This window comes from Thermobia domestica, chromosome 4 (assembly GCF_964235325.1).
Source record: "Thermobia domestica chromosome 4, izTheDome1.hap1.1, whole genome shotgun sequence".
Classification (NCBI taxonomy): domain Eukaryota; kingdom Metazoa; phylum Arthropoda; class Insecta; order Zygentoma; family Lepismatidae; genus Thermobia; species Thermobia domestica.
The window spans coordinates 285,408,656-285,435,167 of NC_137457.1; the positions used below are offsets into that span (position 1 = coordinate 285,408,656).

Sequence of the window (26,512 nt, forward strand, 5' to 3'; positions counted from 1 at the left end):
GAACTTTACATATTACCGTATCACATTACAGCTAATGTGCTTGTAGAGGCTACTTAGGGTATAAATCTTACCACAAAGAGATACGTAAATATTTTTGTTTTGCTTTTACAACTTTTATACGTTTAACTCTTTCGGAATGGGTATTTTAACACTTAACTTGGGCATGTATCCTATGAGATACACAAATTTCCCAATTTTTTAAATGAAAATTGCTTCAGCTTTCAACACTGTTAGTTATTATTCGTGTGTGACGTAATCTTGTGATTACATTAGGTGGGTGCTCTCATCTAGTGGTTGAAGCGTGCGTTTGTGAAGACTCCCGTTTGAAGTCATTCTGTGAAGATGAAGGCAAGAGCAGGAACTTCACGTCAAAAAGAGGCAAGTATTTTCTGTTTTTGAATGTAAATAAAGCTATTTTAGTGAATTCTAAAACAAAAGAAGGTATAAAGAGTAAGTTAGAGAATTTTAAGAAATATATTACTGTTCTGATTATTAGGACTGAGGTTTGAAAAAGGACGTATCTCAGGAGATAAATGCCCAAGTTAGGGTATCTTTTTGTGGAAATCATATGTGAGAGACAATATTGTTGGCTTTTACTGCGAAAATCTTTTGTTTCTGGATTATGTTCAGTTGAGTGGGTACAAAACTAGGTAAAAAAATTTAGGAAATTTGCAGTAGCGAAGTTTACAAGTAAATAAACCCCTAATCGTTTTTCGTGCTATTTGAAGGAGGACTATAATAAATACATTGTGTGGAAGTGAGCAATGCGTAATATTTTATGGACTACTCAACTAAAAACGTCTGGCAGAATTATGTTGAGAACCTAACCTAATCTATTACCTAAGTAGAAGGGCCACCATTACACCATACGAAGTCGAATGTTGTTCTAATTGTAAGCAGAATTAACAATATTTGAATATTTTTAGGTAAAAAAAAGTATTCTGAATCTACTCAACGACATGAAACCCCCTCTTATCCTAAATAATTTCAAGTGGTTTTATTTATATTTGGTCTCTAGGTAGTCATTGAAATCGGTTGTTTTTACATTGAATTTTTTTCATTCTTTGCAGAAATTTTTGAGTATGGATGAAATAGCGAAAGTACTATATGAGTACATTGTTCCTATCCCGGATAGCGATTCAGATATTGAAGAGGAAGAAAATCCAGAGGCAGAAATTCTCACTAAATCAACTTGCAATGTATCCGAAGAAGACATTACGTTAGGGAATAGTCTATCTATTCAGACAATTAGGGATGAACCACCAACCCTACCAGTAGCCGGAATCTTCCAATGCCAATGCAGAACCCCACAACACATAACAAATAGAATAGGAGTTCGAGAAACCAGCTTTCAGGTAAGTTTGATTTAGTATTTCATTTTTATCCTTTACGACAGGTATATCAAAGTGCCTTTTTTTGGAGGGGGGGGGGGGTTCATAACTTTTTGCAGTACATCGTGACCTCTCATTTTTCACGTGTACTGACTGACGAGTACTTTATGCAGAAGGTTGATTTGGTGGCGAACTCTTTCACAATTCTCGAAACCTTCTAATCCCTGATTGGGTATTTCAAGAAATTCTCTTCGAATGAACTCATCGATTTGATTGTGGAACATACCAACTTATATTTTTCTCCAAAAACTGGTAAATGAGTAAACACAAACCACGATGAAATATGTGATTTTATCGCAATTGAGCTACTGATGGAAATAATTGGATGGACATTTGTATCTGCGAAAAATGTGTAATATTTTGTATTATTGTTTCATTTTATTTGAAAAATATAATTATCGGATTTTTCAAATGGCATTATGTTTTCCTTCTAGTATTTTTTTTTTTTTCAATTTCCATGAGCAATATAAACTTCAATATAATAAGTATTATATATTTCTTATTTGTGTTTCACATTTTAGTGAACGAAAGAAACATTTGATTGTTCAAAGCGTAATGTCTTGATTCTATTGTTTTCAGGTTCCTGTCTGTTTTCTGGCATGCAAAGCAAAAATTGTATAATTCAAAATGGGGAGAGATGAGTTACGGAAGTAGTAAGACAGTTCAGATTACAATGAATTGAATTGTATCATGTGTTGTATGTGACAGGATACATTTCTGCCAACTCCCTATACTTGGCGGAGTATCCTGTGAGATACATTACGTCACAACCCCACCAAAGTACAAATACGTTTACAGTGCGCGAACGTTTCTAGAAACCAATTAAATACATTACACTGGTATACAAATTTTGATCAAGGTTGTGCTTATGTTGGTCTTTCGTCGGTTTCTTAATGATTTGCACCCGCTGAAGACGAGTATGGCAGTTATTTTCCCGTAATGTCAAAATTTGTGATGATATAAGCATATTAGATTTTACTAAAAGAGTAATATATTATACAATTGTATCTTACGAGAACATTGAACTACAAGCATAACACAAAGATTGTAGTAGTGCTTCTGTTGATTTTTCATTGGTTTCTTAATGATTTGCACCCGCTGAAGACGAGTATGACAGTTACTTTCCCGTAATGTCAAAATTTGTAATGATATAAGCATATTAGATTTTACTAAAACAGTAATATATAGTGCGGTCCGTAAGTGCAATAATTTGTATGGATCGTGCATTTCCGGTTACCAGCACGAAATTTGGTCAGAGTGTTTAACGCGACATGTAAATGAGAAAAAAGCCGGGAGACAGCTTCTCAATATGTTTCGTGTGACTCTGGGCGCCATCTTGAAAAATGGCCTACTTTTCACAAGTTCCCCAAATTTTGTCCGATTTACACCGTCTTTGGGCTCAAATTTACAGGCAAAACGACTATAGAAGACTATGAACTGCTAGACAATAACGGCAATAGCTTTAATTTCTTGAGGGGGCTAGTGAAAGGGTACAGGTATTCTGGGGGGGGGGGGCAGTTATTTTGTGTACACCAAAAATAAGACTATTGTGTTACTTGACCTATATATCAAGTCAACATCTCTGGGAAGGGGGCTCACGACTAGTGATGGGTAAATTCCCGGAAATGGGAATTTATCCGGGAATTTATGTTCAATCAGAAAGATAATTGCATTATATTACTATATTATGATTTCAAAGTTGAATTAATTTTTATATCACAGCATATTATTACTGTTGTCCACAGAGGATTTTTAAAATGTATTTCCTGAATGGTACTATGTTACTTTATTAACACTTTAATATATTTAGAGAGTACGCATAAATGTATATTCATTTACAATATGTTCTATCAATTAAATATGTGTGAAAAAATTATATAGTAACAGTTTAAATTTATATGTAAGTGGATTTGCTCAACTTGACTCTATTGCTGATATTATAAACACGTTAAATTTAGAAATGTTATAAACCAATTACATTGGTAAATGCTAGAAGATACATGCCTCACCAATTTATCAACATTTGCGTATACAGATTTATGTTCACAAAATTCTCAAGATACTTATTTATCTTTATATTTTAGCACGTGACATTGCCATACAAGACCTTTCATTCTACATATTTCTCGAAATTCCATACGTCAATTCACATGTAAAAGAAGTCCGAGTACCTCTTCAGAAATTCGAGTCAGATAGAGGAGACAGACCGACGTCTTTTAGTAACGGTGATTCAAGGTTTATTAATAGTACTTCATCTCTATTTCTACATAATTCTAAATTACCTTACAAAATGGTCACTTTTCATCATTTGTAACTTAGTACTTTGCTAATTCTGGCTGTCCTTTAGCATTGGGGGGCCAGCTTTTGCACCTACTTTTTGCAATATTCTATTCCGATGCGGTTGTTTTATGGTTTCATACGTTAAATTACGTTACCAACATAAATTCAGACAGCATTGAAAAGCGAGCGTTAGCGAATGAAGGCGGGTTAGAGCCCCGCATGGCACGTTGTTTTCTATCTTCGTTACCAACAATTCACTTTCTTTTCTCAGGAAAGGGAGGGCGATATCAGAGAATTCTTTTCTCATGAGAACACAACTTATCCTCGATCAATATCTGAATTTGGAGATCTCAAACTTCCTACCTCTAAATCAGATATTTTGAAAAATTTGATGGGTGTTCAAGTACTATCATCCCCCATTCCTCTTGTCTTGTCGTTGATGGAGCGATGCTGGTACACCAACTGCAACCAGGAGCAGCGAAAACATTTGCAGAATATGCCGCAGTTGTGAATAACTGGATTTCTTTCACGCTTTGAGACACTAAACGCTTAGACGTGGTCTTTGACTGCTACATTGAAAAGAGCTTGAAAACACAGACGCGTCAGAAACGTGGGCAGGGCGATCGCTTTGTTGTCAAGCCAACGGGACCGCTTCCAAAAACTTTCCAGAAATTCCTTGCAAACGATGACAACAAGGAAAGGCTATTTCATTACCTCGCAGTAACAATAACTGCAGCTGATATTTCAGAAAGAGAAATATTCTGCACAAGAGGAAATCAAGTCTTATCCTCTTCCTCAGGCTTAGATATTACTGGTATTTCTCCCTCATCCCACATGGAAGCTGATGGAAGAATCCTTCTGCACGTCCGTCATGCCGCCGAAAAGGGACACAAAAATATTACAGTTCGTATAGTTGGCTCCGATGTTGTTGTTATCTCTCTCTTTGCGTTTCTGCATCTGTCACCCACTCTCGAGAAACTATGGATTGATTGTGGTTCTGCAAAAATGCGACATTTTATTCCTATACACACCGTGTGCACGAACATACCTTCTGGAACGATAGATTTGCTGCCGTTTTTTCACAGTTTTACAGGCTGTAACACAGTGTCAGCCTTCCTTGGCGTTGGCAAGACAAGTGCATGTTATATGTGGATGGCGTTTAAAGAAATGGATACAGCTTTTCGGGAACTAATAGTCGTTCATTTTCACGATGTTGTAAGCTACCAATCTCGCATGCTAATCCAGCGATTTGTGACGCTCATGTACGACAGATCAAGTACTTGCGAGGAAGTCAACGAAACCAGACCTATTCTATTCAGCAAGAAAAATCGCACAATAGACAGAATACCTCCAACCGAAGACGCATTGAATCTCCATACAAAACGAGCAACTCTTCAGTGCAACATATGGCGACAGTGCCTCGAAAAGGGTGTGTATGATGTTGAACCCCTGAACTGGGGTTGGAAGGAAACAGATGACGGACTCCGTTACCAACCTGTGTGGACTACGTTGAGGAGTATGTCTGATAACAGTCGGCAACTAGTGACATGCCGTTGCAAACTGCGCTGTACTGGGAAATGTATTAAGAACGGCCTCGTCTGTACGTTGCTTTGCAAATGTGAAGGACAATGCTGACAGTGATATCACTATGAATACAGCAGCTGAACCTTTTTCTTAAATGTGAAAGTGTATATGAGTTATGTAGTACTACACAATAACACACTGAGCAAGGCTATGTGATAATATGTAAAAAACAGTATCACGTAACAGTTTCAACACAATAACTCTGTCTTCATGAGACTTCCACTCCTGTTTTTTACATATTATCACATAGCCTTGCTCAGTGTGTTATTGTGTAGTAGTACAGAATGGAAACAAGGCCTGATAGAAGAGTTATGTAGATATGTAACATTGTAGCAAACGTATTAAAGTTGAAGAATGATAAACTGTATTAGTTTGTACTTGATATACAGCACCTCTACAATAAAAACTCACAGTGAGGTCGGGTGACCGCGGAGGACATTCATGCAGTTAACCCTTATGGGACCTTGCCTTTTCAGGTAAATTTTAGAGTTTCAGTCAAGCAGCTATTGCAACGAGACTATTTATCGTAGAATCATGGTTCATACCTTGTTTTTATGTAATGAAGCTGCGTTTCCAACTGTACTAGTCAAATTTCCTTATTTTGTACCTAAGGCGGGAAATTCCCGCCCAAAGTGGGATAAACGGAAATTACAAAAAAATGGCACCAATATCTACCCTCGAACATGCAAGTGGTACAAGACATGAACATGCAAGTGGTACCAAAACAAACTTTGCTCTATAGTGAATAGAATGAGGTATGAAGAATGGTCCCCCCAAAATTAGTGTAGATGCTCTAGCCGATTTACCAATTTCCCTCAATAATACATTGTCAGTAATTGTTTTTCAATGAACTTCAGCATAAAGACTATTCTTTGTAGGAACATGAATCGTGCCTTGTTGTCTTTGGAATGAATCAATCTCTCGAGTGGTATCACTCGCATGTGGGTACCATGTGTCTGTGAACGGAAAATTACCTCCAAAGGGAAATTTTGTCAGAAAAAATCACTCTCTTTCAAGTTTGGGTCTCTCTCTCCCCTGTGTTAACGCTTGGATATCAAAATCACCTAATACATACTACATGGTGTATTAATATAGTGGAAAATATCAATCTAATATCTTGAAAACTAAGGGCGGTAAAGTAAATTCTCCCACTTGGAAAGCATAACCCGTACTACTTGAAGGGAAAAACAAAAAGTCCCTGATACGTCCCTATTTATCCGAGGATCATAATTCGCAAACGATTTCATGTCAAATTAGTGCAGTTTTCAAATGGTACCCTATCGTGTCTCTGAGGGATGAAATCCCGAAAAAGGGAAATTTTTCTGAAAAAATCTATTTTTTTTTCAATTTGGACGAGAATTTCTCACTTCTGATACACAATAGGGAAATTGTAAACAGTGCCATTTCAGTTGGAAACAGTGCTTCATTACGAACACAACGAGGTACGAACCACGATCCTAGAATAAATAGAAAGTGTCAAAAATTCCCAAAAAAGCTCTAAAATTTACCCAATTTTTTCTTCTTCAATATTAGTGACGTCACTACCCGTAGGCATCGCAAGCATGACTGAAAAATGCCCATGAAACACGTTTTTTGATGCTTTGACGCTTGAATAAATGCAAAAAACCCGGTGTGAAAAGCATAATTAGAGACTTATAAGGCAAATTCTAAAGGTCGATGCTATGGTACAGATCTGTTCCATCGGTTACCAAAGGGTTAAATGACTAAAATCGGAAAATTTTTTGCTATTAACTGTTTCTTATTCTGTTTGGCAGCAGACTGGAGAAGAAGAAAAATGTTTTCTAAAGCTTTCATGTAAATATTTAGATCAAGTTGCTAGAAGTTAACCATTTTCCAATATGGCGTCCAGTGTCGACCATAATGATTCTACGAACTGTCTCCCGGTAATTTTCTAACCTTGATTGGACATGTAACAAAATGGCGAACTTTCATGCTGGTAACCGGAAATGCAGGATACTTACGCTAACATACCACATTATATATTATACAATTGTATCTTACGAGAACATTGAACTACAAGCATAACACAAAGATTGTAGTAGTGCTTCTGTTGATTTTTCATTGGTTTCTTAATGATTTGCACCCGCTGAAGACGAGTATGACAGTTACTTTCCCGTAATGTCAAAATTTGTAATGATATAAGCATATTAGATTTTACTAAAACAGTAATATATTATACAATTGTGTCTTATAGGAACATTGAATTACAAGCATAACACAAACATTGTAGTCGTGGTTCTGTTGATTTTTCATTGGTTTCTTAATGATTTGCACCCGCTGAAGACGAGTATGACAGTTACTTTCCCGTAATGTGAAAATTTGTAATGCTATAAGCATATTAGGTTTTACTAAAACAGTAATATATTATACAATTGTCTCTTATAGGAACAATGAATTACAAACATAACACATTTTGGACATCAACTTTCTGGGTAACAAAAATCTACATAACAATACATAAATACTAAAATATATGAATATTACATTTCTTATAAAAATTATTTAATATATACAAAAGTACTTGAGATTGAAGGAAAGTATTCATCAAGTACTGGAATTCCGTAGTCAAAAGTGAAAGTTCGTGGTTCTTTTTCTTTTGTGGGAAACGTTTACTTCGTCATGGACTAACCCCCAAATATAATCACCCATCATTGCACAGTCCCACTTTTCTTGGTATCTGCTTTCCATTACCTCAATGCCCTTATGGAAACGTTCCCCTGCTCTTCGCTAACATCTCCTTAATTCTCCCTAAAGAAATCCAAGTATGAATGTAGCATATGTAATTTTAAAGACATTCTACATCCCAATGCTCGATATTGATCAATGAGTGTCTTAACTTGGTGTACAAACGCTTCACTTCGGTTATGCACAAGAAATCCCGTCACCAATTTATGAAAGGCCCCCCAAGCGTTTCTTTCCAACTCCGTCATTTTTTGTTTAAGTGGAGCACTATTAAGCATGACATGAATCTGAGGCCCTGTGAAAATGCTAGCCAGAACTTTTGCCTCTGATAAAGCTCGAAACATTTGTTTGATACATTGTAGGGCAGGTGAATTGCGACCCAGAGCTTTCACAAATTGTTTTGCCAATCCCAGCTTAATATGTAATGTTGGCATGAGAATCTTCTCCCTGGGCACTAATGCTTCATTTATCACATTATGTGTTCCTGGAATAAGCTCCGTTCTTTCAGGCCACGTGGTTGATAATAATGCTGGTTAGTTGTCCGACTGTCCCACAGACATAGAAAGCAGGAATATTTAGTATAACCACTGTGTTGGGAAACAGATTTTGTAAGAAAAAGGATAAGACCGACACACACAAAAAGGTGTTGTTCGAGTTATGTATTGATACAGTGGGGGAATGTGTTGGGAAACAGATTTTGTAAGAAAAAAATGCATAAAATAATTTAATATGTGCTAAGATGAAGAACTATTAAAATGTTTTGTTTAAATAACTTGGCCTAAGGGACAAGATAAACAAACGAACAATACCTCTTAATTGTTTAAAGAGAGATAAAGTGGGGAATATAAGGAGAATATCCAGGCTGGCTAGGGAGGACGGAAGCAGCCAAAGACGAGGGGAAAATTCAGTCATGTGGGTGAGAGGACACCTAACATTCATGTAAGACCTTTTTCTCTTTGTAAAATCTTAGTTAGAGAAGAATCTGAGCCAAGTAAGGTCTTTCGTGTATAATATTTTGTGATTACGAAATTTACTTTATTTCAATGTAACTTTATTGCGTTTTTGCATTTTCATATAATCTCTCTCAGTGGTAATAAAGTGCTTACTTAAGTATTCCTCCAGGTTCTTTTACTTACTTTCACAGAGAAGAGATAAGAACCAAAATTTTTAAATTAACAGGCAATGGATACTCATCACTGCCGATACTATAACATTCTTACATTTTTATTAATCACCACTTTGCAACCCAAGAAGAAAACCAATAATTTTGAAATCCCCACACACGTCCCATTGATATTCCTTAGATTTTGTTTTCTCCAAAATCAGCTTCATACTTGAATAACTCTATTTAATCAATTTATAATTCTGCTATGTATCTTTAGAATCTATATTCTCTGTTTCGTACTCCGAACAATTATCTTTAATAACAAATGCGATACCACCTAGCGAGTATCGAAGTAAAAGGACGCAAATTACTCTGCATAAATCAGTATAGGAGAAAAATAAAACATGCTTATATCATTGAGTGCCAGATTCGTGTTCAGGGGGTCAAAATACATAAAAATTCATCAAGAAATAATAATAAGCAAAATTTTGTACATCAGTGTTATGCAAGTATGTCTTACACATCAAATCAAAGGAAAACAAATACCGTGTGTTCAGTTGAATCTCAGTTTTTACTTAGGGTTTTAGATAAACATGCTTGGACAATTAAGTGACACAGACAATGCCTAGCGCCCTGAATGTGCAAGTCTTTAGTTGTAGGGACTTTCGTATATCTCGCTGAGTCGAACAGAAGTTTTGCATGGCCAGGGGTCAATGACCTAGGAGTGTGGCCCAGGATCCTGAGGTACCTAGGAATACCTCGTTTAAAATTTGGCAGGAGTACCTTGGCCCGCCCCCTAAATTTTAGCAGGGATACCTAGGACAACACCCTTAAATTTCGGAAATTGCCAAAATAAATTTTGGTATGGTAGCATAGGACTGGACTTCTATAAGTTTTGGGGGGTCCTTCTCGTTCTCTTTCATGTGTAAGAAATTGTCAAAAATGTAAATTTCGGAAGTTATTGACTTACTTTATCCCCTTTGATGAGACCTTATTACCTTATATGATTATATGAGTGTTCATTCTCTTTCATAGGGAATGGGCACATTGATGTATCACTCTTAAATTTCGGGAGGGTATCTAGGACCACCCCTTAAAACTGGGAATGATCAAAAAACAATAATTGGGAAATGTTCTCTAGGAACCTAATATATGCCGTTATAAATTTGGGTGTAATTTGTGAAATGGAATGCACTTGTTTCTTATTAAAAATTCTCTTGAAAATCCTAACCATGGTTATGGCTTTTTTTTTAAAAAAAAAATGTAGTACATTTAAGTTTTCGTAGTTATATTGATCGGACCCAGGGATGTACGCAGAAGTAAGTCCTGGAAGCCCTGATCTCTCCCAAAATCTGGACTTTTCTGTAAATTAGTCTAATTTTAGAGGTGATTTTGCAAATTTTAATATTGTAGTATCCCACATGGTCTTGTTTACAATCAACCGACACGTGCTTACGTACAAATATCAACCATGTGCGTATTACTATGGATTACTATAGCTGCAGACAACAAGGACACCAGCAACATCTCTGGTCATGTGACGACGAAGGATCACCAGCGATACCACTGGTTATGTGACGTCGAAGGATCACCAGCGATACCACTGGTCATGTGACGACGAAGGATCACCAGCGATACCACTGGTCATGTGGCGAGGAAGGATCACCAGCGATACCACTGGTCATGTGACGACGAAGGATCACCAGCGATACCACTGGTCATGTGACGACGAAGGATCACCAGCGATACCACTGGTCATGTGACACGAATGATCAACCAGCGATACCACTAGTCATGTGACACGAAGGATCACCAGCGATACCACTGGTCATGTGACGACGAAGGATCACCAGCGATACCACTGGTCATGTGACGACGAAGGATCACCAGCGCGATCGCCTCATCTGGAGCATCTATATAACAGAGAGGATTTCAGCGACGAGTATCAGTTTGCGGCCGGTCAAATTCTCTTCCTTAGCTTGCAGTAGAGCTTCAGTAGAACCTTACCCAACTCAAGCCTTTAGCTTGCAATGGAGCTCTAGGACTCCTTTCCCTTCTGGCCTGCAGTGGAACATTGGAAGTATCCTTATCAAACACCCGCCTAGCTTGCAGTGGATTATTGAGTCTTCTACCCCTCCTCACTTAGCTTGCTTAGTGAGGAATCCTTTCCAAGATCGTCAGGTCGAAGGGGACAGTTAGTTTTTACTAAACACTTAGAGAATTTGTACTTATTTGTATTATAGCGAAATTTTGTAATAAAATCTGGTAGTAGGAGAAAACGATTCCAGACTGTAATTTGCTTTACCTATGCTCTACCTAAACTTGCACAAGCAGAACTTTGCAATATAATTTGTTCTCATATTCAATTTGGACCTCCCATCCCCCGCCAAAATAAATTCTTGCTTACATACGTGATTGTACCTAACACTTTTTAAAATCAATTTCTTCTTTTTTTTCCCCCTTCGGTTTACTAAACCATATGTACAAGATCAACTTTCTTCCTCATTTTACGATGATATATATAGTTTGCCCACGATATGCTGTATGAATTCCAATCAAGCACACACCCGTTTGTATTCAAACGCGCCAATACGCTATTAAAATGCAAATTTAACCAAAACTAACCATGCAAACAAATAAAAGTTCGCCATTTATATTACATATAACACACTACCTCCATTTTATACACAAGGTAATTAGTGTCATCCTTTCTAGTGTGTGGATGATTAGACCAGTTAAATCAGAAATATCTCTTAGTAATAGAATTTATACGTTAACGTCTTATGAATATGGATTCAAGTAATCATTTTATACGTGCGTGTGGGGGTTCGTTTAGAACAAGCAATACTATTAAAAGTTTTAGAATTTGTGTGATAGATGCAATATAATTTTCAAAGAAGAACGCATCCCTACAGAGTATGCTTTAAATATGAATGATGTAAATTGGAATTCCAACAGAGGTGATCGCAATAAATACTTTGCGGAGATTGTTTATGTTCCAATTAATTGTAGTGACTAAACCTGCTGAGAAAATGTAATTTTAAATTACATAGAAGGAAAGAATTATAACAGCACTTCTGGTTATATTTTCATTCCATGATCAGTTAAAAGAAAAAAATATATACGAAATCAATAATATGTGCGTTGAAATCGTCTTAGTACAGCGTTTCTCAAACCTTTCTCAAGTGGGATCCAGTTTTATTAGCTATCATGTTCAATGAACTTCCCTATTCTTCAATCCTTCGAAAGCAAATTCATAATTTCTTTTATTGTTTGAGTATATTTTTACTTGAAAAATATAAAATTAACATATTTTCTGAATTCAAGACTTTTTTGCCGCAATTTCGTGCTCCAAACTATGAGATCGTCATGCTTTCGCGACGTATGATGTGGAGTGGAAAAATGATATCAAATCTTGCAGTTTTTCGTCCCATGCTTATGTCGGTTAGATTAAAGGAGACCGTGATTATGAGAAATGAATGAAATGGTGGAATGAATAAAGTGGAAGGAAACTAGAGGATCCCGAGAAAACCCACGCACACGGTGTTTGTCCACCACGAAGTTCACTTGGTGAGAGGTGGGATCAAACCAGGGACCCCACGCGCCAGAATTGAGCACTCTGCTAGTTTTTTTTTTATTCACCGCAACCGAGGTATTGTTCCCCAGTGGCACCTCTTGTCCTTTCGAAGTATTCCAAACACGACAGGGACACAAACACAGAAATATCGAGGACAGTTAAAATTCCGACCTCGCTCTTCAGCGGGATTCGAACCTCCAATGGGTTTTACCTCACAATTGTCAGCCTAACGCCTTATACCACTCGGCTACGCTCACCGGCCGCCACTGAGCCACCGCGGTCTCTTACGTATGATGTGGAGTTTAGCTTTACTGAACAGAATCTTGAGCTTCCATTAACCTTTCTCTCTTGCATATCGCTTTAGCGTTAAACATTCGCAGATTCACTGAATCTTTCTCCTGAAGAAGACTAAGCTAAATAATTATCTGATTTGATTCTTAGTGCACTTATATAGTGTTTTAAAAATATATCCAGTCAGTGGCGTATTTAGGGGGGATTCCGGGCTTAAGCCCCCTACGAAATCTTACTTACTATAGTAAAGTATATGAAATATCTTGCAGAATTTCCACATTTTCAGGCAAAGCTCCCCCCCGAAAGTTAGCAAAGCCCTCCCCGAAACAAAATCGTAAATACGCCACTTTATCCAGTATATGCTGTTTATTTTATTTATTTATTATTTTTTTAGTAATCCTTTGGGGAATCGACTTGGAAGCAGAAATTTACGGTACCTTAATTTTATATTTATATTAATAGATAAATATATTAGTTTTATTAAAATAATTGAAAGATGTCAAGAATATTTTATAATGTGTCTAGACCTATATAAATCTTATTAAATTGAGTACTCTATTATTTATATCAGTGATGGGCAAACTTTTTCAGGAGGAGGCCAAAAGAAAACAATCTATTTTCGGGCCAATGTATGTTTCTTTTTAAAAGCAATAATAGTACAAGTTATCTGTCTCCTCCCTACAAAAAAGAGGATTTTCCCCCATTTTCCAAAAACCCGACCGGACTATTTTTAGAGACAAGGAAAGAGAACATATACGGGTGAAAAAGGACGTCTGATAATCATGTCGCGGGCCAGATAAAACTTTCAGGGGCTTCATCTGGCCCGCGGGCTGTAGTTTGCCCATAACTAATTTATATAATCTCCTATCTACTTTTAGAGATTCTCAAGTATTAAATGTTGATATACAACTCACTTGGATTATATTTTTTTCTGTCTTTTCTTGTTGTGTTTATTTTTTGTCTTAGTTTAACGTCCCAAGTTACGCACCGAACCTAAATGAAATCTTTAGTTGTACGTCCCACGATTATGCCGGTTAGGCTAAAGAAGACGGTGATTATGAAAAATGAATGAAACGGTGGAATGAAGAAAGTGGGAGGAAACGGGAGAACCCCGAGAAAACCTACGAGCACTGTGTTTGTCCACCACAAAGTCCACACGGCGCAAGCTGGGATCGAACCAGGGACCCCAAGCACCAGAGGTGAACGCTCTACCACTGAGCCACCGCGCCTCCACACCGAACCTAAGTAAACGGTGATAATAAGATGATAATAATGCAATGATAAAAGTGGGAGAAAACGAGAGAAGCTCGAGAAAAACCATACAACACGCTGTTTGTTCACCACAAAGCGTACTTGACGGGAACTGGGATCAAACCAGGGACTCCCACGGGTCCTACTATCTCATTTCTGGGACTAATATCCAAGCTAAGTGGACCACAAGAGTAAACATAAAGAATTACTTACGGCTTGCGGACCACAGTTTGATAATCTTTGATATAGCATAACCAACTGAATAAGTAATAAATATTGATGATCAGTAATGATTTCAGTGGGGGACGGTGGAAACCCTCTCCCCTTCAGGGCATATATCCGATTGTGCTTCACATGCTGGATTACCATTATTGTCACTGTATTGCTTTCGTCCTCTCTGTGTGTTGAAAATCTCCTGTTATCTCTCATAACGACCATATTCGTTTAATAAGGAAGTTTTTTTTTGTAAAAGTAGTTATTTGGCAATTGTACATAAAACAACACCAATTAGTGTGTTACTAAAAAAAACTCTTCGTCATGTCAGTTAGTTGACTTAACGACTGCTATTTTAACACTTACTCAAAATTGCGGTGCAGTTGAAGTACCAATATCTTGTGTCAAAATTTAACATAACTCGGGTAATACGTGATTACTTCCCATTAGTGAAAGTGATTACTTCCCATAAAATTGAGCGACTCGAAGTTCGAATTTAATAACTTCAGTTGCTTTCGAAGCATTTATTAAACGACTAGCAGCGTTCACCCCGCTTCGCTGCGGTCACCCCGGAACGCAATAAACTTTGTTACTTAGATAATTTTTACTTTTTCGCTTTCAAGTGATATGATAAAAACCATAGAAGATTGCAGTAAATGTTAACATTATATCGCCTGTCATTTATGTTAACCCGCCCCGCTTCGCTGCGGTCACCCCGGAACGCAATAAACGTTGTTACTTAGATAATTTTTACTTTTTCGCTTTCAAGTGATATGATAAAAACCATAGTAGATTGCAGTAAATGTTAACATTATATCGCCTGTCATTTATGTTAACCCGCCGAGTGACACGGTCATGCGGGTTGCATATAAATACGTTTATTTTTACCTATGATGAACTAACAAAGGATTTATACGTTATGGACACTTGAATGGTCAATTATCTCAAGACACTGGTAATTAAAAATTAAAGTGATATGATAAAAACCATCTAGGGTCCAAATCCTAATAACCCCCCAAAAATGAAAGAAATTGGTTCAGCCGTATTAGCGTGATGAGGGAACAAAGGATTTGTGCGTTCTCTTTTATATATAAGATTGTATATAATGATATATAGGCTTATTTTTAAAGTTTACATTTTATTTTCAAAGAGAAAAGTAATTTAGAAGTCATTTAATGGCTAATAAAAAAGGCCACAAAAATGGCAAGAGTTTCATAAAATAACTGTATACTGTATTTAGTGCGCTAGGGAAGGGGTAGAGGGGCAGTCCCCCCAAAGAGGTCCGACAATATACTTTGGTACTTTGATGTTTGTATTTTTTAAATATATTTTTATGTTTATATATTTTTTTTGTTTGTAATTACTCTATATGTACCTATAACAGCACTTGCCTTCCCCCAACACAAATCCTGGCTACGCTACTGTGTATATTTAAGGCTATAAGTTTCTCGTATATTTGTATGACTAAATGCCACTCCAAATATGTTAGATTTATCCAAAAATACGCCAAATTTGCATTATTGCCACCTTGCAAACCGTAAAATCACTGCGACCGAACAACAAATTCGTTGTGGAATGTAATTGCGCTATGACTGCGATCAGCTTGTTATCAACTGTAGTTCATTTTAGAATCTAGAATCAATTAAATATATTTTTCACGGAATTAAAAAGTAATCTGTATATAACAGAGAATAGGGCTAATAAGAGAAAAAAATATCGGACATTTAACATCCGTTTTTTAGGTGGTACCTGACACCGGACAAGGAAGTCAAAAACCGAACTGTTTGGTAAAATACCGGACGGTTGGCAACCCTAATTTAGTGTCAACTATTCTTCCTTGTTAATTGCGATAAATAACGAATGTATCCTAAGTGTAAACATCCGAGAAACAATCCCTTTGTTGTGCAATAGGATTTCTACTGTTTACCATTAATAACAGGTCTCTTTCATTATACTTTGGATAAATTATGATCTTCTAAAAATAACACCTCAAAGACATCTTTGGCCCAGAGGCTATACCTACCTGCTGTATATGGCATTCAGTTAAAAAAAAAAAAAAAAATCCGAGCTTATACTTTGGCAATTTGCACAGACAGGACATCTATTTAGAATTGTTATTTATGATGGACCACCAAAGATGTAGACAAGGCTGCTTTTGGTTTCTTGTCTATATGAAGATTTCTTCTTCAATTATCTTGATATTTATTTTAATTGCTGATCTAAGTAATTTGGTTAGATGATTATACGAAACTAATCAACGTTCACAATCAATTATAAAAGTTTTATACGTTTAAAGATATTTACAATTAACAGCTAAAATGTGTACACTGTGTAAAGTTTTAGAAAATTGTAACGAATCTCTGGCAAATCTTTGATAGTAATAGTAATGCTAACTCCTTGTAATTTTACATATATCAAACACTATTTTCTTACAGTCGCTGCAATTATCATGTGACACAAACGTAATTATACAGGAATTGATATATCGAATCTTACCTCTGTTTGCTGCTTCCGCGATTCCTCTGTTTGGAGTTGATTAGAAGTTTAGCATCCCGTTCAGCAATGAGGCTATATGAGACGTGGAACTGCAGCTTAAAGTGGGATCCAAATCACATGAGTTCCCACCATGAATCGAACTTGGATCTTCCGCGTTGGCGCGTACTCTAACGTATGCGAATTGATGAGAGGATGTAGACGATTTGCCGCCCAGTGCCATGGCATCATTTTCCGGCCCCCTTTCTCCAGAAAGAAAAAATCTTAATAGCCACGACTGTAAGTATGCTACCCCATTATAAACAACGAAGGGGAGAGGGAAAGCACTCGCACTCAGGAAGCCCTAAACACTACAAATACAATCTCGTTGTGTCTGTTTCTTTTTCTTTATATACCGTAAAATCTATTATAGTAGTGAAAGATAAAGCAAACATACTTGAAGAGGAAAGATGGTAATCCTTTTTATAGAACTCAATATCAAGCTTTAATCTCAATATATCAATTAAAATTCTAGTGCAACTAGATCTTTGATCTTTATTTCTTGATCTTAAAAGCGATTTTTAGCGAAAGTCCCGTTTCATTTTTAGCGAAAGTTCACACGTTTCATATTTAGCAAAAGAAACTTCGCTCCTTTCATTTTTAGCGAAAATTCACACGTTTCATATTTAGCGAAAGAAACTTCGCTCCTTTCATTTTTAGTTAAAGTTCACACGTTTCATATTTAGCGAAAGAAACTTCGCTCCTTTCATTTTTAGCGAAAGTTCACACGTTTCATATTTAGCAAAAGAAACTTCGCTCCTTTCATTTTTAGCGAAAATTCACACGTTTCATATTTAGCGAAAGAAACTTCGCTCCTTTCATTTTTAGTTAAAGTTCACACGTTTCATATTTAGCAAAAGAAACTTCGCTCCTTTCATTTTTAGCGAAAGTTCACACGTTTCATATTTAGCAAAAGAAACTTCGCTCCTTTCATTTTTAGCGAAAGAAAGTTTACACGTTTCATTTTAAGCGAAAGTTCACGTGTTTTCATGAGTTATCGCGCGTATAAACTGTTTCAATTCAAATAAAAATGCTTTTTCAGTTTGGCTACACAAAATGAAACTTGTTTTCTACAGCGGTTAATTAATAAAAGGAAACTTGTTTCCAACTTTAATGATAAGGAACTTGTTTGTGACAAAGACTTGTGTGTGAAAGATTAGTTTTCAGATCAAAACTGTGATAGGTGTTATTTCGCTAGTGTTCGAGAATTGACTTCTTGTATTTGAGAACAATCAAGAAATTCATGCCGGGACTTGTTTGACCATTTGCTTTAGCACTATCCAAGTGACCTTAAAGTAATGCAACCTAAACATGATTTATGAATGTAGTATTCAAATAGAAGGTCATCTTTGTAAATCTAATTACCATCATCATGATGTCTGTTTTCAATAAGAAATATTTATTTTAGATAAATAATACATTTATGAGAGACTTTGCCGCCCCGTACAAACGCACATGTTGCACATATGGCAGAGCTGGTCCTCATGCCAGAGATTCCCCGCTGACAAAAAATATTCCCCCCTGGAGAAGAAAATTTTCATCAGTAGTAGGGATAACTCCCCTCCTCTAGATTTTTCCCCGAATGGTTAAAAAATATAGAAACAGAAAACAAGTTTCATTTTGTGTAGCCAAACTGAAAAAGCATTTTTATTTGAATTGAAACAGTTTATACGCGCGATAACTCATGAAAACACGTGAACTTTCGCTTAAAATGAAACGTGTAAACTTTCTTTCGCTAAAAATGAAAGGAGCGAAGTTTCTTTTGCTAAATATGAAACGTGTGAACTTTCGCTAAAAATGAAAGGAGCGAAGTTTCTTTTGCTAAATATGAAACGTGTGAACTTTAACTAAAAATGAAAGGAGCGAAGTTTCTTTCGCTAAATATGAAACGTGTGAATTTTCGCTAAAAATGAAAGGAGCGAAGTTTCTTTTGCTAAATATGAAACGTGTGAACTTTCGCTAAAAATGAAAGGAGCGAAGTTTCTTTCGCTAAATATGAAACGTGTGAATTTTCGCTAAAAATGAAAGGAGCAAAGTTTCTTTTGCTAAATATGAAACGTGTGAACTTTAACTAAAAATGAAAGGAGCGAAGTTTCTTTTGCAAAATATGAAACGTGTGAACTTTTTCTAAAAATGAAACGGGACTTTCACTAAAAATCGCTTTTACATTTCCGCAGACGAGCTTAGAAAAGTTTCATAAAAATGTTTAGACATTTTTTAGATAGTGTTTACAAATAAGCAAAAATTACTCGTTAGTATTAGGATTAGGAATTTACTGAACTTTCGGCATCCATGGTCATATTAACTAGTCACGTGTGAGTGATAACGTCCCTCGCCGATCACGCTGCCTAGGAAATTAGGGAGGAAAAACGAATGGAGAAGAAGAAAGTGACCTGGGATCACTATGTGAAACATCATCCCTGCGTTAGTCTGGTGTGAATGAGGAAAATCGAGGAAAACCTCATTCAAAATGTTGGTTGATGAACAAATTAAGAAACAATATAGTATAAATATTATTTAGAAGTTGGTTTGAAGCTTAGCGCCCCTTTCAGCACTTAGTCTATGTGTGACAACTTCTAAAAACAGTTAAATACATTGAGGATATGTTAATTCTATGTTGGAATTGTCTTTCTTTCTCATAAAAGTAAGGTGAGCCAAATGTGAAGAGACACCCTGCCGAAAGAGATGTTCGTCTCACTCCTAAATGGGATAATTGCATGAGTCATTGGTTCTGGTAGTGAAAGAGTACCTTAGCCCTAACCTGAGGTAATTCTGAGATTGTATCTTTCCCCTGGTTTTAAAGTGGTTCCGAGATAATTGGTTGTACTTCGCTGGATTGTGATCATAGGTTTAGATTCGGTACCTTGTCAAAACGCCTCTCGGTTCCACAAACAAAAACAAAAACAAAAAAAAAAAAAGAGGGGTCTGAGCTTACCTTAAAACGCACCAACGTCTAATACTTGTGACACTGGTAGACTCTCATTTGGTAGGGAAGTTTCCACCAGGCACGCATCCAGAAAGTTTTGTTGGGAGGGATCCAAACTTTGTGCGGGGGGGGGGGGTCCTATAAAAGTCATTACGTCTATGTAGTGTTGAACAGGTATTATTATGCACCCGAAAAAATTATAAGTGATTGTAAAATATTTCCACCTATATTTTTAGAAAAAAAAAATATATAGAACTAGATTGTTTTTATAAGAGAAAGAGTACAGATCAAGTGAAGATCAAATGTTCATGTTCAGTGAGGTAGCACACTTTTGCGCCCCCCTCCCCCGCAAAGTATAGAGAAGGGGCCCTAATTGTAAAGCCAACAGAAGTAAGGTTGAAGTTCTACTTCTTTAAATCTTTATTCATCGCAAGACTTCGGGGCCCCCTATACCTCGCCCCCCCGCGCTGCGGGGGTTGCGGGGGCAGCTGCTACGCCACTGTTCATGTTACATCAATCATTTCTGTGCTAAACAAGAACAGTTTATTAAGAAAGTGTACAAATGTATGTCGAGTTAGGAAGTTTTTTTTTTGGGGGGGGGTATCCGGACCAGGTGCAATCTTCTGTGGGCACGCCTCTGGTTTCTGCCATAAGTAGGTTGAAGTGGGAGATATGGCTTCAGTTGATCTGATAAGAAAGGAACATCTTCTACATTAGAAAGGCAGTGGTGTTATTCAGCCGGTTTGCATCGGTTCTCCCGAACCATTTGTTAAAATGTCTCATATTCCGAGAACCGTTTGCTAAAAGTGTCTCTTCACTTCTAGATTCAGTACTTACAAATAATAGTAAAAATTTTCTAGTACTATTTCATTTTGAAATTCAGTATACAAAATATCAATTTACAGATGTCATGTGAATGAATCCTAGTCACTATTGTTAGTATCATTGGTAGAGCTTTCATCTCTGGTGCTTGGGGTCCCGGGTTCGATCCCAGCCCCCGCGAAGTGAACTTTGTGGTGGGCAAGCACCGTGTGCGTGGGTTCTCCAGTTTCCTCCCACTTTCTTCATTCCACCATTTCATCCATTACTCATCATCACCGTCTCCTTTAGCTTAACCGGCATAATCGTGGGACGTAAAACTCAAAGATTTCACTTCATTTTTTGTTTGTATCATTTAAATAAATAAACTAATAAATACGGTAATAATAATAATAATATAATCATTTAGTAATAATATTAATACTAAATTAAAAATTCACAGAATCGCTTGTTGAATTATTTCATTTAGGATTTAGGATTTAGATTTCCGGGCTTTCGGCATCGCCATTTAGCCCGTCACGTTTGAGAGATGACGTCCTTCGGCGAGCACACTATCCGGGGAAAGGGAAGGAAGGAAGTGGCCTGGGACCTATAGGTTAGGTACCACCCTGGCATTTGCCTGATGTGAATGAGGAAAACTCAGGAAAACCTCATCCAAACTGGCTGGCGTGGAAAAGCGTTTTACACTTTTTCGACCGAGTGCTCCCACCGATAATCGAACCTGGGACCGTTCGCACCGAAGGTGAGAGCGTTAGCGACTACGCTACGCGGGGTCACTTAAATGATTTGAATGACACCACTGGAAAAAGGGGAAGTACGCCCACAACCTTGAAGAGGCAGAGATGTAACCACGAGTATATCACATATACCCCCTAAATGATTATAATCCAGCGTGTAGTCCTTAAAATTTACACAGTATGTAGATATGCAGTGAAAATTGAATATATACTCTCCTTATGTGCTTGTGATCAATGCTGGTTTCCTTAGCAAAACTACCGACTATAAGATAGAATTCATATTTCCATTGCCCGAGGAGGCACAAACATGAAATTTCATTATTTTCCTTGCTCTACTTATTAACCCTGGACAGTGGCGTATTTACGATTTTGGGGGGAGGCTTTGCTAACTTCATTCGTGAAAATGTGAAAATTCTGCAAGATTTACTTTGGGAGGGGGCTTAAGCCTGGAAGCCCCTCTCCCTAAAATACGTCACTGACCCTGATGTATACTGTAATCTTGCTAATTTCATAATGAAAATCTTGATTAGGCATGCTTCAGTTTACGGGATTGGCAGTTGCGGGGTACGGCATTATTTTTTTTTTTTTTTAAGTCTATAACTAAGTATGAGAATTTATACTCACTCATAATATTTTGTTCAATTCAATGACATATCGATAAGTCTATGGATCACTTTTGGACATTCTGTTCCCGTTATAAGCAAACAATACGTATTGTAGGATGTTTTTATTACGCAAATTAAATATTTCATACTTTTTTTTTTTTTGTAACATTACATTAAAATGTAGATATTTTAATGTTCTTCACATAGTTCCTCGTATCGCCAACAGATGGAAGCAGTAACCTACTTTCAATAAGAAGAACTTACAGTGTGATTCCCTAGAGGTCTCACGTAGTATCTCCGAAGGTTTATACTAGAGAATATAAGAATGCGCGTAGATTCAAATGCAAAATGAGTGAAAGTGATTAATTTTTGTTATGAACTATTACATAAAAAGATAATGTTTTGCTGTAATTAAAACGATATTACAAAAAGTAACCCGCTGACTTAAAGAAATTGGATCACGTATAAACGTTTGCTTATGTGAGCCTTTATTTCAAAATACATTAGAAAACCAAAATAGAAAACCAAACGCGACAGTTTTTTTTTTTTTGCCTCGCCAAAAGTATATGTATCATTACGGGTTAGAACCCTATCTTTTATGGACACTTTCAGGCACGGACACGGACACGGACAGTCTTCTTTTCTCTCCAACAACGTTTTAATAAATCTCTTCATTCCGGACAAACGTATTTAGCAAAGAAAGTAATATCGGCAATGTGAAAATAACCTGCGGTTTACAATATTAGGCCACAATTGATGTGCAGCTGGTAGGAGTTTTCAAATCCGAAAACCTATCATTCTTATAATAATAAGTAAATATTACACATTGTACTCAGGGGTGTACCGAGCAAGTTTTTCTTGGGAGGGGAGTCTTTTTCAAGAGGACCATAAACTTTAAATACTAAAAGCGAAGCGAACCGAATGTCCTCTTTTAGAGTGTGAAAGCACTAATATGCAGTTGAAACATGTTTTTTGATACTGTGCAAAATTAGAATCACAAGGTGTAGGAAATATACAATAAACTATCCATAGATAGGAAAGGAAATATTAGTTTAGGAAGTTCATTTGTTTGACTTCGCCTTTATGTGTGTAAATAATAGGTATGGACCACCACACTGAACTGTCTAGTGCTAATTTCTTAAATTAAATCATGTTATGCTGCAATTATTATTGAAGGATTTAGTGGCGTCATGTGTGCTTCACATCTTCTCCCATTTTCCATCATGCCTTACGATTTCTGTTTATCTGTACCTTAACTTTACCTTCTTTTACGATAGCTTTCTCACACTTGTTATTTTGTGTATGTTCTCTACCTTTCGTTCTGTATGATATACTTTATTGTATTTTGTGCTCATGTCTGAACTTTGTTTATGATCCAGCTTGAACTCAACTATGTTTATGATCGCAATGATCATAATGGCCTTCACACTGGTATGTTAATGAATAAAGTTCAATAAATAAATAAATAACACAGACCATAGCCCCCCCCCACCAATACCTGTTTTACCATAATACTTCTCTCAACTCTCTTCCCTAAAAGAGAATGTAGCCAAGGGCGCCGATTTCTCTGTAATTTTTTTTTTGGGGGGGGGGGCAATCAGATGCAGAAGGAATATACGAGGATTTTAATACAAATTGCATTCAAATTATGCCAAATATTGTATATTCATAAATTCAATGTGGGGGAAAACTTAAAGAAGAATTCGTTTCTTTCTTTCAAATATGACCTACTCTATGTTATCAGTAAGAGATCCATTTATGACGACTACATTGATGAAGATGAGAAAGGTGATGCAAAATGTCATTGGAGTGATCATGGTGATATTCAAAACTGTGTAAGTCATACTTGGAATGTACTTATCCAAAGGAAGGCAACGCGTCTATCAAATGTGCATTCAAATTGCTCTTATATTACAATATGCACTGTCTGCAGTATATTGAACTGTTAAAAGTGGACAAATATTTACTGGTAATCCCACTCACGCAAGTTACTTGTGAATGAGTGTTCTCCAAAGTGAAACAAACTCAGATCAAAACTGACAAACGAGAACCTCGAGGCGTTCGTTTTGATGAACAGTGAAAACTTATTAACTCTATGGCCTAACTAACCCGGTTTCCAATTAGTATAAATTGTATATATTTATAGTAACTGTATATACACGATGATGAGCATTTATCAACGTTTAAAGATACATAAATCAATAATAAATATCATTTAAATGATGTTGTATCATGCCTTCCGTGGACCTCTCATAATACGAAAGGATTCTCATAGCTTCTAGATGAAATTAAGAAAATCAAGGGGATAAGTTTTGTATATCATTTTTCAAAACAAGGCAGAAAAAGCTTTTCGAGACTCGAGGCGATACGAGAAAAAATTCTTCGAAATTCGAGACAATGCGAGAATTTGACAAATATTTCGAGACAAAACGAGAAAATATTTCTTGTCTTGTGCACAGCACTAGTCGGAACAGTGATGAAAATGGATGTGGATGGGGAGAAAGATAGAAGGAGAACGAGGTTGAGTTAAGTTGATTTTGAGTTCAACGGCCCGTTCAACAGCGAGGCTATATAAGACGTAGACCTACTGATTAACGTGGAATCCGAACCACATGAGCTCCCGCCGGGAAGGAGAACAAGGTTGGAAATGGATATATATACAGGGTGAACCTGAAAGATGCGCACAAACTCCGGGAGTTGACTCGGGCCATCAAAACAAGACAAAAAGTCCTGTTACATGTTGGAACTCCGCGTCGCGTAAGAGTGACAGGAGTGCCAACTTGGAATCGAAACTCCAATTGTGATAATTGGAACGGAAAGAAAGATGTGCACATACCTCGGGAGGTGATTCGTAACATCAAAAGAAAACAAAAAAAGTTCCCTTGCACGTTGTCGAATTCTGCGCCGTGTACGTCGTGCACATCTTTCCCTTTCGTTCCAATTGTCAGCATTCGAGTTTCGATTCCAAGTTTTCACCCCTGTCGCTTGTACACAACGCGGAATTCCACAACATGCAAGAGAACTTTTTGTCTTCTTCCGATGTTACGAAATCATCTCCGAAGTATGTGCACATCTTTGTGTTCCGTTCTAATTGTCAGGATTCGAGTTTCGATTCCAAGTTGGCACCCCCTGTCACACGATGCTGAATTTGACAATATGCAAGACGAAGTTTTGTCTTCTTTTAAGAGTCTGTATCACTGCGAAATTAAAATACCGCTAATTTTACAGTAATTATGTGATATCTTCAAATAGATAAAAGATAATCGAAAAGTGGATCAAGACCTCCGCAGACGGTGTTATTTTGCATGAGGTACCATTATCACGAGTCACCTAGTAGCTTTTCGTTTGCTGTTATTTAGAAACGCGAAAATAAATGCCGATTTTCTAAATGGCTGGAAATCGAAAGCAGATAAATGAGTCGTGATAACAGTATCTCACGCAAAATAATACTGTCTAGGGAGGTCTTGTTCCACTTTTCGATTATCTTTTATCTATTTGAAGATATCACATAATTACTGTAAAATTAGCGGTATTTTAATTTCGCTGGGATGAAGACTCTTAAGGTTACGAACCGCCTCCCGGAGTTTGTGCATATCTTTCAGGTTCACTCTGTACAGCTAAGAATGACTTCAGGAAGAAAGATCTAACAGGGGAATTCCGGACATTGCTTTCAAGATGAACACTTATCAGAAATCTCGACCGCACATGAATAGGAAAAGATGGAGAGAAAGAAGGAGAGTTAAATCGAAGCTCTTCATTCGTACTACTTTACCCACTACTGTTATGGGAATGAGTGGATAAATATAAAAAAAAAAGGGGGGGAAGAATGTGCTGGAAAATTATCGCTAATTCCAACTGGAAGCAACATTTCACACTCGGAGAGCTAATTTTTGCTCTTAAAAAAAAAAAAGTGCACATGTTAAAATCCTAACCGTAGCAATAATGTTACTTGTTATGCTAGTTATACCGAAACTGACATCCTTAGCGGTAAGATCACACTCAAAAAGAAAGACGAGAACAAGAAATTATAATTTCAGTAAGCAGGCAAACGTGCTCATATAACTACCGGTCATATATTATGTTTTGAAACTTTAACACATGGCTTTCCATCATTTTCTAACAACTACCTAGTATGTGTGTGTGTGTGTATGTGTGCATATATAATTGAATGTTACATGTGTGTGACCAGTTCTGATTGGCAAATCTTTCTTTACACATATTCCAGATTCGGTGGTTGTTGTCCAGACTCCGTCTACATATTTATATCTGCAACTCTGTCACGATCGGAAGCTGTGATCATAAAGAAAGATAAGTTAAAAGTCCCGCAGGCCGCTGTTTTTATCTTTCACTCTCTCTCTTTCTCTGAGAATGTTGTCCCAGAATTCCATAAACATTTCTTTCTTCTATTGCACAAATATCTGCAGACGTATTTTTTTTTTTTTATCTCTCCTTTCTTGGGAGGAGGCTTCTTATAAATTATTTTTGAAAATTAATTTTT

General features: G+C 36.8%; 1 long non-coding RNA gene across 1 annotated transcript in view; it reads left to right on the top strand.

Moving 5' to 3' along the window:
• The first annotated feature begins 1,076 nt into the window (after positions 1-1,076).
• LOC145683529 (uncharacterized) overlaps positions 1,077-26,512 on the top strand; it is a 29,494-nt gene continuing 4,058 nt past the window's right edge. The window contains exon 1 of the long non-coding RNA XR_014131136.1: positions 1,077-1,355. This is a non-coding gene — a long non-coding RNA (uncharacterized LOC145683529). The remainder of the gene's footprint in view (positions 1,356-26,512) is intronic.